Source organism: Mobula birostris, chromosome 21 (genome assembly GCF_030028105.1).
Source record: "Mobula birostris isolate sMobBir1 chromosome 21, sMobBir1.hap1, whole genome shotgun sequence".
In the NCBI taxonomy this organism is placed as follows: Eukaryota; Metazoa; Chordata; class Chondrichthyes; order Myliobatiformes; family Myliobatidae; genus Mobula; species Mobula birostris.
The window spans coordinates 32,171,853-32,190,110 of NC_092390.1; the positions used below are offsets into that span (position 1 = coordinate 32,171,853).

Genomic DNA, 18,258 nt, shown 5'->3' on the forward strand with positions numbered 1-18,258 from the left:
GCAGTTTCCATACATGCAGTGATGCGGCTTGTTAGGATGCTCTCTACTGCACATCAGTAGAATGGCACAAGTAGAGATGTGTATAGTCCAGCTCCCTTAGGCCTCCTCAGAAAGTAGAGCTTTCCTGACTGTGTAGGATGCGTTCTGACAGCATGACAGGTTGTGCGAGATGTGCACTCCCAGGAGTTTGAAACTGCTGACAGTTTCCACTGCTGTGCCCTGATGTAAAGGGGAGCACAAGTTCTCCTAAAATTGATAATCATCTCTTTTGTCCTGGGTTATTTGCTGGCAGCAGCCCTCGAGTTCTTTCACCTCCTCTCTGCAATCCACCTCAGCACTGGTGATAACTGTCGTGACATCGATGAACTTGACAATGTGATCACTCGGGTGTTTGGCCATGCAGTCATGTCTGAGCAGAGTGAACAGCAGTGGGCTCAGCACACGCCCTGCGGGGCACCCATGTTGAGGATAATAGGGAGGGAGGAGCGGTTGTACATCCTGACTATCTGTTGGTTAGGAAGTCCAGCACCCAATTGCGCAGTGATGTATTTAGACCATGAAGTAGGAGTTTGTTCACCAAGGTTTGTCAGACAATGGCGTTGAATGCCAAAGTAAAATCCAAAGTTAAAGCAAATATAACCAATCTACAGTGGCATGCAAAAGTTTGGCACCCCAGTCAAAATTTGTTACTGTGAATAGCTAAGCGAGTAAAACATGAACTGATTTCCAAAAGGCATAAAGTTAAAGATGACACATTTCTTTAATATTTTAAGCAAGAAAACTTTATTTCCATCTTTTACAATTTCAAAATAACAAAGAAGGAAAAGGGCCCGAAGCAAAAGCTTGGGCACCCTGCACGACAATACTTAGTAACACCCCCTTTGGCAAGTATCACAGCTTGTAAACACTTTTTGTAGCCAACTAAGTCTTTCAAATCTTGTTTGAGGGATTTTCGCCCATTCTTCCTTGCAAAAGGCTTCTAGTTCTGCGAGATTCTTGGGTGGTCTTGCATGCACTGCTCTTTTGAGGTCTATCCACAGATTTTTGATGATGTTTAGGTCGGGGGACTGTGAGGGCCGTGGCAAAACCTTCAGCTTGCGCCTCTTGAGGTAGTCCATTGTGGATTTTGAGGTGTGCTTAGTTTCATTATCCTATTGTAGAAGCCATCCTTTTTTCATCTTCAGCTTTTTTACAGACGGTATGATGTTTGCTTCCAGAATTTGCTGGTATTTAATTGAACTCATTCTTCCCTCTACCAGTGAAATGTTCCCCGTGCCACTGGCTGAAACACAAGCCCAAAGCATGATCGATCCACCCCCGTGCTTAACAGCTGGAGAGGAGTTCTTTTCATGAAATTCTGCACCTTTTTTCTCCAAACATACCTTTGCTCATTGCAGCCAAAAAGTTCTATTTTAACTTCATCAGTCCACAGGACCTGTTTCCAAAATGCATCAGGCTTCTTTAGATGTTCCTTTGAACCTTTTGAATAGAACTTTTTGGCCGCAATGAGCAAAGGTATGTTTGGAGAAAAAAGGTGCAGAATTTCATGAGACGAACTCCTCCTCTCCAACTGTTAAGCACGGGGGTGGATCGATCATACTTTGGACTTGTGTTGCAGCCAGTGGCATGGGGAACATTTACTGGTAGAGGAAATAATGAATTCAATTAAATACCAACAAATTCTGGAAGCAAACATCACACCATCTGTAAAAAAGTCGAAGATGAAAAGAGGATGGCTTCTACAACAGGATAATGATCCTAAACACACCTCAAAATCCACAATGGACTACCTCAAGAGGCGCAAGCTGAAGGTTTTGCCACGGCCCTCACAGTCCCCCGACCTAAACATCATCGAAAATCTGTGGATAGACCTCAAAAGAGCAGTGCATGCAAGACCACCCAAGAATCTCACAGAACTAGAAGCCTTTTGCAAGGAAGAATGGGCGAAAATCCCCCAAACAAGAATTGAAAGACTCTTAGCGGGCTACAAAAAGCGTTTACAAGCTGTGATACTTGCCAAAGGGGGTGTTACTAAGTACTGACCATGCAGGGTGCCCAAAATTTTGCTTCGGGCCCTTTTCCTTTCTTGTTATTTTGAAACTGTAAAAGATGGAAATAAAAAAGTTTTCTTGGTTAAAATATTAAAGAAATGTCTCATCTTTAACCTTATGCCTTTTGGAAATCAGTTCATTTTTTACTCGCTTAGCTATCCACAGTAAAAGAAATTTTGACCGGGTGCCCAAACTTTTGCATGGCACTATTCTTGTTCCACCTTTCACTTCAAACCTCACTCAGCCGTCCAACCATGTTGTACTTTATCTCTATCTGGGCGAACAGAAGGATAGTATTGATTGCTACTTAATTCTTTGATCTGCCTTTTTAAATAAGTATTAACTTCCCCAATCCTTCTTTGACAGCATTGTTATTTTCCCAGTGCTAGTACTGTTTAAAAGGATATTACGCATACAACTGTTTAAAATAATACCTATTCAGCTTTGTCGTCAAATTTGCTCTTGCTGCCAATGCAGCTTTTCCTCATTCTTTACATTTATGTAAAGAAAATGAAAATGAATGTATTCTTTACATTTATGTAAAGAATACATTCGTTTTCATTTTCTTTCAGTATAATTTTAAGTATCCTTTATTTCAGATATTACAGTACATGTACCCAGCAAGTATCCTTTATTTCATATATTTCAGTACGTGTACCCAGCAAGTACCCTTGTTTCATATATTTCAGTAGGTGTACCCAGCAAGTATCCTTGTTCCATATATTTCAGTAGGTGTACCCAGCAAGTATCCTTGTTTCATATATTTCAGTACGTGTACCCTGCAAGTATCCTTGTTTCATATATTTCAGTACGTGTGCCCTGCAAGTATCCTTGTTTCATATATTTCAGTACGTGTGCCCTGCAAGTATCCTTGTTTCATATATTTCAGTAGGTGTACCCAGCAAGTATCCTTGTTTCATATATTTCAGTACGTGTGCCCTGCAAGTATCCTTGTTTCATATATTTCAGTACGTGTGCCCTGCAAGTATCCTTGTTTCATATATTTCAGTAGGTGTACCCAGCAAGTATCCTTGTTTCATATATTTCAGTAGGTGTACCCAGCAAGTATCCTTGTTCCATATATTTCAGTACGTGTACCCAGCACTACAGCTCAGAGCATTTCCTCTTCACAGTACTTGAAGGACTCCTCTATTAAATGTGATGCTAGCATATTACAATCTTAAAATATCCTCCAACTGTGGTGGTCCAAGTCTAAAAGAGGTACTTCCTCATACTTGGGTAATTTGTCAGTTGAGTTCTAATCCAAAGTATAACCTCCGGCAGAGCTGGTCTTCTCAAAGTTAAGATTCACCACATGATTCACTTCATTAAAAAGAGTCAGATATTTCTGTTCTTGTGCCTGCCTGTAACTTATTCACTTTACAACTAGAAATTGAAATTCCCCATCAATATTCTCTCCCCTCCACCAACTGCCTTATTGATTTAAATGCACAGTTGCACATAGTCATTCTCTGCCCTTTAGGTTGGGGTCCACGAGAGTTGAAAGCAACCCTGTGGTACAGTAGCTCTAATTAAATCCTGTTGGAGCTCGAGTCAATTTGTGCTTGCAAGATTATGTATTTATAACATCTTCTAACGTACAGTGGATTTGGTTCATTGGAGCAGCCGCTTATTTGGGACAACTCTTAAAGAAAAAAAATTAATTGAGAAAGTAACCAGGATTCCCTTTATTTAACTGGGACAGAAGACTGTTGCCAAACAGTTTCTAACTAGCGCCAGACACATGCACTTCAGTGGCTGTTAGACACTACATCCTATTTAGAATGAATTGTTTTTAAATAGCATCAGTTGTGTGTGTACGGGTTCAAAAATCTATGAATTTTGTCACTGATAATTGCTGACAAATAAGTAGTAAAACAATTCCGAACCGTTTTGCTCACTGTAGTTTCAAGCATTCGGGCTTGGAGATACCAGAACCAGCTGGGAGTGAAAACAGAATAATTTCACTACTTCACCAAGTTAGGAACTATGAAGAATTTCAAGGTGTTGACAATCATCTTGAATGTTACAATGAAAATGAACACTTATAGAGAATGTAATCATTGAAAGCATTATATGAAGGCAGTCCATTATCTGCACTAGGTGTCTACACTGACTTTGTTCATGTACAAACAATCAAAAGAACACTCCAGCATATACTGGATGAATTCCTCCATCAATAATTATTAGGAACTAATACAGAGTTTTATAGTACTGTAGTAGCATTGGTAGTGTTCAATTTTGTTTTGTATCTCATTTAACTATATAAATTTTTAACTCATACTTTTTTTTATACCTTTTTAACTGTTTCCTTGAAACTACGGTTAATTGGGTAGCGACTTAATTGAGCCAAAATGTACTGGTCCCGAAGTGTCCCAATTAAATGGAAACCACTGTATTTGTTTGCAGCATAAGCTGTCTTCTGGTAACAAAGCTACTCTGAAGACCTGCAGTGGGACCCTTTTCTCTATATTCACATGAGTTATCTATAATCCACTTTCCTTTTCAGTTCCTAGGAGAGAGCTGACAGGTTTGAATCTGAGCATTGCAAACTGCAACATAATTTAACACTCAATACTAAATTCCAGCAGCACCCATGGTTTATGGCTCATCAGCAGTCAAAGTTCAGGTCTTTCTATTTTTTTTCCATTGCAGCAGAGGTAAGCACCTCTGTATGTAAATATGCTTCCACACTTGACAGAATTTATTAATTCACCCAATTCAGAGATTTTCTTGCTGAACTGCACCTTTGGGATATTTCTTTTATTGGTTTTGCTCTTTCAGTTGAATTTTATATAGGCATATTTCTGATTGCACACCAGTGCCAAATTTCCTTAAAAGGGTATGAACCACAGCAGTTCCAGTCTATTGCAGGAAAACAAAAGTACTTTCAAAACAGGCTTATTAACCCTTTACTAGATTGTGGGTAGGGTTTTTTAATCTAGTTATTAATAAACAGAAAAATTATAATGTATATTATTTGCATAGTAACAACTTGCTGAACCAATTCTTATAACAAGAAACATCATAGATAAAACTAATGCTGCCTAAAAATCAGTTAATTTTAAATCAAGAGCTGTACATAAATATGAAGTAGTTGAGGTGAATACACACTGAGGTGTTAGATGCATAGAGGTGAACAAGATAGAGATATGAAGGTGAAATAAAAGGTTATATTCATAAGGTTAACATAAGCCTTAATATTAGAAAAAAATACCAACTAATTTGTCTGTTTCTGTGCTTAAAAGTCCAAACAATGCCATATAATTTGATGAAAAGGAAGAGCATACTCTTATAAAATGAACTCATAACGTCCAACTCTAAAGTTGGGCATCAACTTGTGCTGAATTTGAATTGACTTTGCTTCTTACATCCTTCACAACATAAGGAGTATAAATCTTTACATTACGTCTCTATCTAAATGCTTAATCATAGTAATTTATAATAAATAGAACAGTCAATGTAACATACAATACACTTAAATCAGTATGAGTTAATCAGTCTGATGGCCTGATGGAAGAAGCTGTCCCGGAGCCTGTTGGTCCTGGCTTTTATGCTGCGGTACCGCTTCCCGGATGGTAGCAGCTGGAAAAGATTGTGGTTGGGGTGACTCGGGTCCCCAATGATCCTATGGACCCTTCTTACACACCTGTCTTTACAGATGTCCTGAATCATGGGAAGTTCACAACTAGCTGCTGGTTGCAAGTGCCTTACTGTGAACTGTATAATGAAGCAATGTGTATTATCAGCTGTGGCTACTAGAATACAAATAATAAAATCATTATATAATTTGCTGTAAGCTGTTTACTATATTTGCCTTTAATGATATTCAAACAAACATTTCAGGTACTAACATTTACATTTTTGAAACGTATCATGTCCTCTTGTGACAAACTAAACATCCCCTGACAAATTATCTGCGGTATTTCTAGAAACCTTTCTCATTAACACATCAGATAATGCACAGCCTGTGAGAATTAGACCGGCAATTCCACATTGCTGTGTAAACACACTAGAGGATAAACACAACAGCCACAAAATTGGCCCCAGAAACTGTAATGGGAATGGATGGTTAACCCATTCATGTTCATTGCAATGCCCGGCCGTGCATGAACATCGTGTTGCCAATATATACTAAGGGACCACTTTATTAGGAACCTCCTGTACCTTATAAAATAGCCACTGAGTGCATGTTCATGGTCTCCTGCTGCTGCACCTCATCCATTATAAGCATCTACTCAGAGATGCTCTTCTGTCACTGTTGTAACGCGTGGTTATTTGGGTAACTGTCACCTTCCCATCGGCTTCAACTCCAGTCTGGTTATTCTCCTCTCGCCTCTCTTATTAACAAGGCATGTCCATCCACAGAACTGCCACTCACCGGATTTTTTTTTTTGCTTTCCTGCATCATTCTCTAGAAACTCCAGAGACTGCTGTTGTGCGTGAAAATCCCAGGAGATCAGCAATTTCTGAGATATTCAAACTACCCCGTCTGACACCAACAATTATTCCACAGTCAAATTCACTTTGATCACATTTCTGCTACATTCTGATGTTTGGTCTGAACAACAACTGAACCACTTGACCATGACTGCATGCTTTATACACTGAGTCGCTGCCACGTGATTGGCTGATTAGGTATTTGCATTAACAAGCAGGTGTACAGGTGTACCTAATAAAACAGCCACTGAGAGCATGTTCATAGTCTCTTGCTGCTCCATCCCAAACATTCAGGCCACTGAATGTAATCCAATAACATTGATGTCCAGTCAATGCTGCTCACACTGTTCAACAGCCGGACACATCCACAAGGAGCTAATGGCATGAGTGGCTAGCTCTTGTCAAAGCTCGACTGTATCTCATGAAGCTGACACACATAGCAGCTGTAAAAAAGTGCTTACAGTTGTTTGACAAATGATGTGACTTGGAAAGCATTGAATTTTAAGAGAGAAAGCATTGAAGAGCTCCAACGTCATTGGTTACTTTGCTGTAAGTCATGGTATAACACAGAAATAATGCTTCTCATCTCTATAGAAGACAAGGCTGAGGCCAGTTACATGCCCAGAAGCAGTAAGTTCAGATGGCTGGAGAAGCCAATACCAGGGGTGATCCCAGATGACTTAGGCACAGTGCTACATGATGATTAGTGATCTCATATCCATGACCAAGGTCAATGGTTCCACAGTTCCATTTAATAACAGATCATGTATCCAGTATACAACCTGAAATTCTTACTCTTCGCAGACATCCACGAAATGGAAGAAAACCCCAAAGAATGAATGACAGAAGAATAGGTTAGAACCCCAAAGCACTCCCCCCAACAGCAAAGCATCACCCTCCCTCCACACCCGGCCCCACCTGTTCTAGCAGAAAGTATCAGTGCCCATCACCCTTCAAGCAATGTATTTTCAGCAAAAGTATTTTCAAATACACTGTCCTACCACTGCAGTGAACACCTCAGATATAGCTCACCTCATACATTGTGGTCATTCGCAATCTCAGCCAAGAATTACACACAACATTGTTCTCCTCTCACACAATGCTAATAGTCCAATGGCAGTGATATCAACACACCAGCCCTGGCACCCAATCCAATTCCACGACACTCACTGAATTAAATGGAGGAGGTGGGTGTGCCTCTGATGCTGTCCCTATTGGTAGCAAGGTTAATGAACATTACTGAGGGTGCTATTGATGAGTCTATGGTCACTGTGTGGCTAAGTCTGTACTCTCCCCATACCTTCTGACTTCTACCCTTCAGAGAGGACAATCAGGCACCTCTTACCTGCTCATTCACTCTTCCATACATGTTCCTTTCCCATTTCAGATACAGATCACGAATCGGCCAGTATAACGCAAACATGCTGTCATTCAATCTTATATTTGTAAATGTCCACTGAGATACTGACTTTGCAGATGTACAGAACAGTAGAGGGCACAGCCTCAGAATAGAGGGGCATCCCTTTAGAACACAGACTTGGCGAGATTTCTTTAGCCAGAGGATAGTGAATCATTGCCACAGTCGGCTGTGAAGGCCAAGTCATTCGGTACATTTAAAGAGGAAGTTGATAGGTTCTTGGGTGTCATAAGTTATGGGGAGAAGGCAGGAGAATGGAGTTCAGATTGATGATAAATCAGCCATAATGGAATGGTGAAGCAGATTCGATAGGCAAATGGGCTAATTCTGCTCCTACGTCTTATGCTCTTATAGCATAGCAGTGGGATGTCCATGTGCTGAGATACCAAACACAAAAGGCCAGGAATAAGAGCAAAGGCATAAATACCTCCTCAGCAAACGTGAGTTCATATAGTGGATCCATTACAGAGAACTTAAATGAAAACATTGATAGAGTACATGGAATTCTGACAGGGAATCAGAGGGAAATTTTCAGGTATGTCGGAAAACCTGCTTGAAAGCTTTTCAACATCTCAGAGCATAAAGGGATCCATTAGCATGAACAACGAAACACAAAGTGCAATGTGCCATTTGTGCCAATAACCAACGCAACCCAGGGATGTGCTGGGAGCAGCCCTCAAGTGTCGCCACACATTCTGGTGCCCACAAACCATGCCCACAATGCTTGGCAGAACAATGAAGAACACGACATAACTGAACACAACAAGCAACAAAACAACAGCAGCAAAACAAGCCTCTTCCTTTCTCCCACCCACCAACTCTAAGACAGGCTTCCAGCCTCTAGTCTTCAGGGTTCAACTTCTGGCCTACCGATCAACCACTGGGCTCCAATCTTCGGTATCAACCCCCCGAACAAGCCGATGACCGGACCCCGTGCCTCCTGCTCGCATGGACATCCAACCCTGGGAACACCAACTGGGACAGCTTTCCTTCGTCACCCATCCGTATTGCTATGGAGACTCCCAAACTTTTCTCTGTTTCACATCCAAGTATTTTGCTTACCTGACTCCCCTTTTTCACTCTACCTATAAATACTGAATAGTTGTTACAGTTGCACTCACTCTCTTAACTTTCCCTAAGTCCCATTGGTGATGTCCTACCCCGTCCATGCAATTAAAAAAATGAGATTTGTTATCAACTACCTTCAGCTATTGTTTGTTGACTGTGGCTCCTCTGTTTGGGAGTTCTGAGCTTTTCTTGACATAATATGTACATAAGAACATAAGAAATAGTAGGCCATCCGGACCATCGAGCCTGTCCCACCATTCAATAAGATCATGGCTGATCAGTCTGTAAACTCATCTCCATCTACCTGCCTTTTCTCCATAACCCTTAATTCCCCTACTATGTAAAAACCTCTCTAACTGTTTCTTAAATATATCTAGTGAGAAAGCCTCAACTGCTTCCCTGGGCAGAGAATTCCACAGATTCACCACTCTCTGGGAAAAACAGTTTCTCCTCATCTCCATCCTAAATCTTCTCCCCTGAATCTTGACGCTTTGTCCCCTAGTTTGTGTTGGGCACGTGGCCAAGTGGTTAAGGCGTTCGTCTAGTTATCTCAAGGTCGCTAGTTCGAGCCTCAGCTGTGGCAGCGTGTTTGTGCCCTTGAGAAAGGCACTTAATCACACATTGCTCTAGTCTGTGCGAGGAGTGGCGCCCCACACAAACTTCCAATCTGCGCCTTATAAAGCATGAAAATGCCCAACGCAGGCCTCATGGTCTGAGTCGACGTTCCCTCCCCCCCAGTTCTAGTCTCACCTACCAATGGAAACAACTTTCCTACTTCTATCTTATCTATCCCTTTCTAAATTTTGTATCTTTCTATAAGACCCCCTCTCATTCTTCTGAATTCCAGAGAGTATAGTCCCAGGTGACTCAATCCCTCCTCATAGGTTAACCCCTTCATCTCTGGAATCAACCTGGTGAACCTCCTCTGCACTGCCTCCAAAGCCAGTATATCCACCCTCAAGTATGGAAACCAGAACTGCACACAGTACACCAGGTGCGGCCTCATCAGTACCCTGTATAGTTGCAGCATGACCTCCCTGCTCTTGAATTCAATCCCTCTAGCAATGAAGGCCAACGTTCCGTTTGCCTTCTTAATAACCTGTTGTACCTGCAAGCCAATTTTTGCAATTCATGAACAAGCACTCCCAAGTCCCTCTGCACAACAGTATGCTGTAATCTTTCACCATCTAAATAATAATCTGCTCTTCTATTATTCCTTCCAAAGTGCATGAACTTGCATTTACCAACATTGTATTCCATCTGCCAGACTTTGGCCCACTCACTTAACCTATCTATATCCCTCTGCAGACTTTCCACATCCTCTGTAATATTTGCTTTTCCACTCAGTTCAGTGTCATCAGTAAATTTTGCTATGCTACACTCAGTCCCCTCTTCCAAATCATCAATGTAAATGGTAAACAGCTGCGGGCCCAGCACCAACCCCTGTGGCACCCCACTCACCACTGACTGCCAACCGGAGAAACAGCCATTTATACCAACTCTCTGCCTTCTATTTGTTAACCAATCCACTATCCATGCCAATACACTTGCTCCGACTCCATGCATCCATATCTTATTTATAAGTCTCTTATGCGGCACCTTATCGAACGCCTTCTAGAAATCCAAGTATACGACATCCACCTGTACCCCTCTGTCCACTGCACTCTTTATGTCCTCAAAGTACTCCAGTAAGTTTGTCAAACAGGACCTGCCCTTTCTGAATCCATGCTGCATCTGTCTAATGGAACCACTCCCTTCTAAATGTTTCGCAATTTCTTCCTTAATGACAGCTTCAAGCATTTTCCCGACTACAGATGTTAAGCTAACTGGCCTATAGTTGCCCGTCTTTTGCCTACGTCCTTTTTTAAAAGATACTTCAAGAGTGACAGCATATACTTAGCTAATGACTTGTCGCAGGTTTTCAGGTCATCACTACCTGTGTTGAACGTAGGAGCAGAAGATACTTAGCAAGTGGCAACTTCCTTATTGAAAGACACAGTCAGTGGATATAGGTAATAACATCTTCGCACTACCAACACAGGCATACCTCAAGTATATGTGCTTAGCCCACTGCTCTACTCTCTCTGCCCTCGTGGCTATGTGGCTACACATAGCTCAAATGCCAGCTAGAAATTTGCCAGTACCACCCAGTTGTTGGGTTTTTTAAGATTATGAGGACACTCAGTCCTTGTGTATTGTCATTTAGAAATGCATGCATTAACAAATGATACAATGTTCCTCCAGTATGATATCACAGAAACACAGGATAGACCAAAACTAAAGCTGACAAAAAACACATAATTATAACATATAGTTACAACAGCGCAAAGCAATACGGTGATTTGATAAAGAGCAGACCATGGGCACAGTAAAAAAAGGTCTCAAAGTCCCGATAGTCCATCATCTCACACAGACGGTAGAAGGGAGAAACTCTCCCTGCCATGAACCTCCAGCACCGCAAACTTGCCAATGCAGCACCCTGGAAGCACCCAACCACAGCCGACTCTGAGCCCATCTGAAAACTTCGAGCCTCCAACCAGCCCTCCGACACCGAGCACCATCTCTGCTGAGCGCTTCGACCCCACCCCGGCTGCCGAGCAACAAACAAAGCCAAGGACTCAGGGCTTTCCCCTCCGGAGATTCTGGATCACACAGTAGCAGCGGCAGCGAAACAGGCGTTTCAGAAGTTTCACCAGATGTTCCTCCGAGCTCTCACGTCTGTCTCCATCAAATCAGGATTGTGCACGGCACCCTACTTGACAGATAACAGATATTCATCACCTGCGTCGCGTCGCCATCTTCTCCTTCTCCTTCAGTTGTTGGTTGAATTGCAAATAGTTATGAGGAGGCTTACAGGAGTGAGGAAGATCAGCTGGTTGAGTGGTGTTGAAACAACAACCTTATACACAACATCTGCAAGGCCAAGGAACTGATTACACACTTCAAGAAGAGGGAGTTGGAAAAATTCACACCAGACCTCATCGAGGGGTCCACAGTATAATAGGTGAGTAACTTCAAGTTTTTGGGCGTCAGAAATTCAATGGTCACCAGATATTTTGACTGGTTGCATCACAGCCTGGTATGGACTCCCAATGCACAGGATCACAAGAGGCTGCAGAGGTTATAGACTAAGCTAGCTGCATCATAGGCACAACCCTCCCTACCATCGAGGACATCTTCAAGAGGTGATGCCTCAAGAAGGAGGCATCCATCATTAAGGACCGTCACCATTCAGAACATCACTACCATCGTTGAGGTATTACTGGAGCCTGAAGACTCACAATCAATGATTTAGGAACAGCTTCTTTCCCTCTGCCACCAAAAATGGTCCATGAACCCATGAACAGTACCTCGTTATTCTGTATTCTTGCACTATTTATTTCTGCTTGTGACTGTCATTCTAAAGGTGTAAGGAGGAAGAAGCATTAGAGTGTATTTTTGGAACATAAAACCCCATTGGTGGTTACAGAAAGTGAAAGAAAAAACAAGTTTAGATCCTCAGGGCACAATTTCCTTCCATTCTCCTCAAAGTTGGAAGCAATGAAGGACGAATGTTACATGAAAATGCAGTATTGCTCTACCAGTGGGAAAACAAAATAAACCTTGTATTGGTACTAATGCTTCTTGAAAAAGAGTTAATTTAGAATTCAGAATTTTCTGTGATCAAAGCAGCTATTTTTCAAATAACAATCATGACCTTCTAATAAGAACATAAGAAATAGGAGCAGGAGTAGGCCATCCAGCCCATCGAGCCTGCCCAGCCATTCAATAAGATCTTGGGCGATCTGTCTGTAAACCCAGCTCTATCTACCTGCCTTTTCCCCATAACCCTTAATTCCCTTATTATGTAAAAACCTATCTAACTGTTTCTTAATTATATTTAGTGGAGAAGCCTCAACTGCTTCCCTGGGCAGAGGATTCCACAGATTCACCACTCTCTGGGAAAAACAGTTTCTCCTCATCTCCATCCTAAATCTTCTCCTCTGAATCTTGAGGCAATGTCCCCTAGTTCTAGTCTCACCTACCAATGGAAACAACTTTCCTACTTCTATCTTATCTATCCCTTTCAAAATGTTGTATGTTTCTATAAGATCCCCTCTCATTCTTCTGAGCATAGTCCTGAGCGACTCAATCTCTCTTCATAGGTTAACCCCTTCATCCCCAGAATAAAATAAAATCTAAAGGATTGTCTCTGCAGCCTGGTGTAAACCCGACAGATTTTAGATTTCAGCCAGAGTCATACAGCACAGAAACCCAATCCCTCCATGCCAACCAAGATGCCCATGTGCCTATGTTTGACCCATATCCTTCCAATCCATCCATGTATCCGTCCAAATGCCTTCTAAATGGTAACATCATATCTGTCTCAACTAATTCCTCTGGCAGTCTGTTCCATATACCCCTGTATGTACCACACCCTTGTGAAAATGTTGCGACTCAAATTCCTTTAAAACTACACCCTCTAGTACTTGATTCACTAGCCAGGGGGTGGAGGGGGGGGGCAAAGTCATTTAACAAATTCTTAGAACGTACTGTGGTATATCATATGTAACATACTGTGGTATATCACACTGTAAAGTGTGATCTGTATCTTAAAAAAACCATTAAAATCTGTTGGATCACATGCCTGCAGTCTTAAAAGAAAATCCCAAAAAATACACTTTTACTTCAACTTTCTTTCAACAAAACAAGGACATCCATTGTTAAAGCAAAGAATAGGAAATTCAAAGGACACCATATATTATTATGTTCAAGAGACCAGTGATCAGACAGAATGGTGACTAAAGCAAATGCAGTAAATCTAGTTGCATCCAAAAGAAGAAAATTTTCTCAGGAATGTTAAGCAAATGAACTCCAAGGAAGCTACAGGAGAAATGAGGGGATGTTTTAGATGGAAATCTAAGCATCATTTTGACATTAGTGACAGCAAACAGAAATGCAGAAGTTTTGAAAAAGAGGCGATGATGATGATTCTGACGCAGAGCAGTGTAAACTCTGGTCATGGAGTGTAATCCAGGTTAGATGCAGATTCCTTTCAGTATGCGATATTGAATAGCCCACGCACTTCAAGTGCAAGAAATGTTGACTAAGTAAATGCTACCTCATTGCCTTCAACGCACAGACTGAAGATGATACTCTTTGATAAGGTATTTGGTCCTAGGAATTGAACTTTATATCAGATTACCCAATTCAGTAACTCCAATGTTCTGAGAATTTTCTCTGCTCAAATTCCGCCTTTCAGCATGTCATGTATTTAAACACTTGAGTAAATTTGGAATGAATTGAGTATCCCTGAGTATACGGATTATCACATAGAACAGACACTAATTTGGAATCGTGCCTATAGATTAACTGATCAGGACTGTACTTCCAATTTGCCAGAAGATGCTTCACCATATAATCTGCCAGGACAGTTGACAGTGTATGATTATCCTGTTGATCAGCCAACAATTTAATGTACCAGATAAATCACAGCATAGTTCCTTCCATAAAAGTGTGTTGCTTCTCAGCAGCAGTACATTACAGTACAATAAGAGCACAAAAATAACAGCCACTGAATGATGCACCACATGCTACTGTAAGTATTCAATGACAAACAATTTCAACAAGATAGTTGAATAAGATATAAACTAAGGAGATAAAGGCAGGAGAAATGTTATGATCTTACATTGGAATGACCCAAGATTAATATTTCTGCACTAATGTATATTAAAAAGCAAGTTACTCCAAATATTACAGAAAAATGCATAAAGATGGTCTTGACACAACAGTAAAGTTTTTAACAGTAATGGAATCGAATTTGCTAAGAAGTTCAGAGATACCTCAATGAATGTCAATACAGTTCTCAAAGGAGCCATAACAACAAGATTTTATGGAAGGAACCATGCTGTGATTTATCTGGTACATTAAATTGTTGGCTGATTGACAGGATGATCATACACTGTCAACTGTCCTGGCAGATGATATGATGAAGCATCTTCAGGCAAGTGGAAAATATAGTCTTCACCAATTAATATAAGGGTACTATTCCAAATTAGTGTCTGTTCTGGGCAATAATCCACATACTCATCATTCCAGATTTATTCAAGTGTTTAAAATGTACTTACATTATGCAAGGCGGAATTTTAGTAGAGAAAATCCTCAGAGCATTGAAGACATTGAATTGCGCAATATGATATAAATTTTAATTCACAGGACTGGATACTTCATCAAAGACGATCATTGGGAGTAAAGAGACATCAGGACGTGATGGCAAGATAGCATTTCCCAATCATTGCAATTAAAATGTTGCATTTCAATCCTCGCGCAAACTCCACCACCAAGCAGCTCGCAAAAGTAAAGGATGCGCCCACCTGATTGTTCACTGAAGTTAGTGATTCTGTTTTCTGATATTTACATTATTTTATCTATCATGTACCTATCTATTATGTACCTACCATAAAAGAGGCTAATTATTTTCCTGAATTATGATTCTGAGAAGATCTAGATCTATGGGCATTTGGAGAAAGGCACACTAGCTCACACAAACACTTCTTGGAACAATCCCAGCCTATTAGTTGCAACCAATTATCTTGACAGCACAAGCTGAAATCATGTTTCCACTACAAGAAAAATTAATCAGAACTAGAATTAGTATCACTGGCAAATACCATGAAACTTGTTGTTTTGCAGCAGCAGTACATTACATAAAGATAAAAATTATAAATTAGAAAAAGTACATATAAAAAATATAAATAAGTAGCACAAAAAGAAAGGGAAAAAAAACAGTTTGGGGTCAAAGGTTGAAAAGCCTCCAAGATTACTAAGGAATCTCCAGAGATTAAGATGAATTGCTTGGATATGACTGGGAACAACCCACAGTCATTCACATTTCCATGGTTTATTAGTTATATACAAAACTACAGTGATGGCAGAGGTGTTTGATTTGTGTAAGGGGTTTCTTCTTTTATGTTACTGCGAAGGCTGACAAAATGGCTTCTTTGTTATGTTATAATTAAAATGGCTTTTCTGTAATAATAACTGCGATGTAAGGAGTTCTCTCTCTGCTTGTTTGAGTTATATTATTGGTAAGTGAGGGAAAAAAACAGTTGTGATAGATGTTATTCTTCCTTGTGTGTCTGTAAGCTATTGTTTTTCGTGGGCTTTGGGGGTGAAGACGGCAATGGGGACAGAGAGAGGAGACGCGATGTTGTAAGCTGGGCGGTGGGACGGACCCCAAGCAAGAGTCCGAGGCCCAGAGTCTTCGGCGAGGAGAGGAAACGAAGACAGACTCGTGTGGAGTGTCTGGTCGACCACCGTGGTTGGTCCCAGGCGGCGGTTTGAGGGGGTCGGAGGGGATCGAATGGTGGAAAGAAGACTCCGTTAATTGAGCTCCAGCAGTTGTGCACAAAGTGGTTGAACTTTGATAAGTTTGGCCCCTTTTATTTTCCTTTTATATTTTATCTCTATTAATTACATAGTTCCAGTAAGATTTATAAAGTGTAATCATTTAATCGCATATGGTGTATTGTCTGCCGTTTGGCGCGGTGGGGTACATCACACAGCATCCACACAAACTTGATTACCCAGTTTGGCGGGGCCGAAGGCTGCTCCCCCTAGACGGGAGCGAGCTGAGCGAGCCTGAGGCTGACCAGGGGGCTACACTTGATTAAGACACATCTTCACCTGTGCCTGAGTCTACTCCTTATCCAATAACACCTTCATCAGACTGACTGCAATGGTTCAGGAAGACACCTCGCCAAGGGCAATGAGAGATGAGCAATGGATTCACCTTGCTGGCAACACCTCCATCAGTAAATTTCAGAAATCCATCAGTAGTTGAAGTTTAACTATACGAGCCCTTTAGGAGCAGCCAAAGTTCAACCATCAATATGCCTCAGCTCTGCAGCTGATAGACACAAGTGAAAACTCACATTCAGGTTCTTTTTTTCAAAAAATCACATGCACATCAAAACAATACAGTGAAATGTGCCCTTTGTGTTAACAACCGACACAACCAAAAGATGTGCTGGCAGCACAGTGCCAACACAGTATGCCCACAATGCTCAGCAGAACACAGAACACAACAATTTACATTCCTCAAGAAAGACAGATGATGAGCTCGGGAGACTGAAGTCCCAACCAAACAAAATGATGAGAAAAAAAGTCTTAAGAATGAAAATGAGAAGGGAAAATTCCTGGGTTTATCATCAAGCTGAAGAATTCTGGCTCCTCACACAGGTGTGCAGATTTGAGGGATTATAACCGTGATGACGCACAGACATCCAGAGTAGGTAAGAGGCGCCGAAGAGGTGGAAGAGGCAGCAGTGCACAGGCAATCATCAGAGAGAATAGGACTTGAGCTGGGCATCCACTGCTGTTTCACAATTACAGCTTTGATTTATTGGTTACACTTCATTTCTCTTAGAGGACTGTTCACTTGTTACCCTGTTAAACTTTCCCATCAAATCAGCAGCCCATCGGCCCCAGTAAAAAAATAGCCAATCTAAACCAGGCGCTTCAACTAATAAACTTTCAATTGCAGCTGTCAAGCATCTTACCAGACGCGCTGGTATCGCTGCAGTGCAGACATTACTTAGGAACGGCTGTGTAGACCCTTTCAAATCCTTCTAAAACAAATTTGCTAATGAATTGCTGAATGTTGAGTAAATGCCAGTCTGTTCCATTTTCCTTCAATTGGTGACACCTGGGCTCTAGACACTGTCAATTGAGGTTGCTGAGTGCAATAGGTCAGTTTGGAGTGTGGATTGAAGAAAGAGTTCACTACTACTGGAGAAAAAAAAATACTATCCAGATGAAACCTTTGCTGGTGGTGTTCGGTTTCTTGTCAACCCCAGCCACACACTTACTAATTCACCCACTGGCACAGTCACTCTGGTACGCGGCATATTCAGTCAGAGTACCTCACTCTCTTGCTCCCAGTAAGCCAGATCGCCCACAATAGATCCTCACTTCCAGTGAATCCTCACCCACTGTTACTCACGATGGACCCTAACCCTCACACTGGATCACCTGATCTCTCAGAATAGATCCCCATACTAGATCTGTTTCCTAGTATATCCTCACGCTCACTTGATGATACAGTCTTTTACTGTGGATGTTCGCACACTGGATCACTCTATTTCTTAACCTGATTACCCACCCGCACTCTTACATTGGATCATCACACTGGATTACCGCCCACATTCTAATAGTGGATCCTCGCACTCCCACTCGACACTGACAGTTCCTTATTCCTAGCCACTCACACTGGATTACTAGCCTACTCACGCTCGCCCATTA

The 18,258-nt window shown here is 41.4% G+C and overlaps 1 protein-coding gene across 4 annotated transcripts in view; it reads right to left on the minus strand.

Annotated features, from left to right (window-relative positions):
* The window catches only part of LOC140185698 (cGMP-dependent protein kinase 1), an 815,177-nt gene that overhangs the window by 754,736 nt on the left and 42,183 nt on the right, over positions 1–18,258 (minus strand). The window lies entirely within an intron of this gene.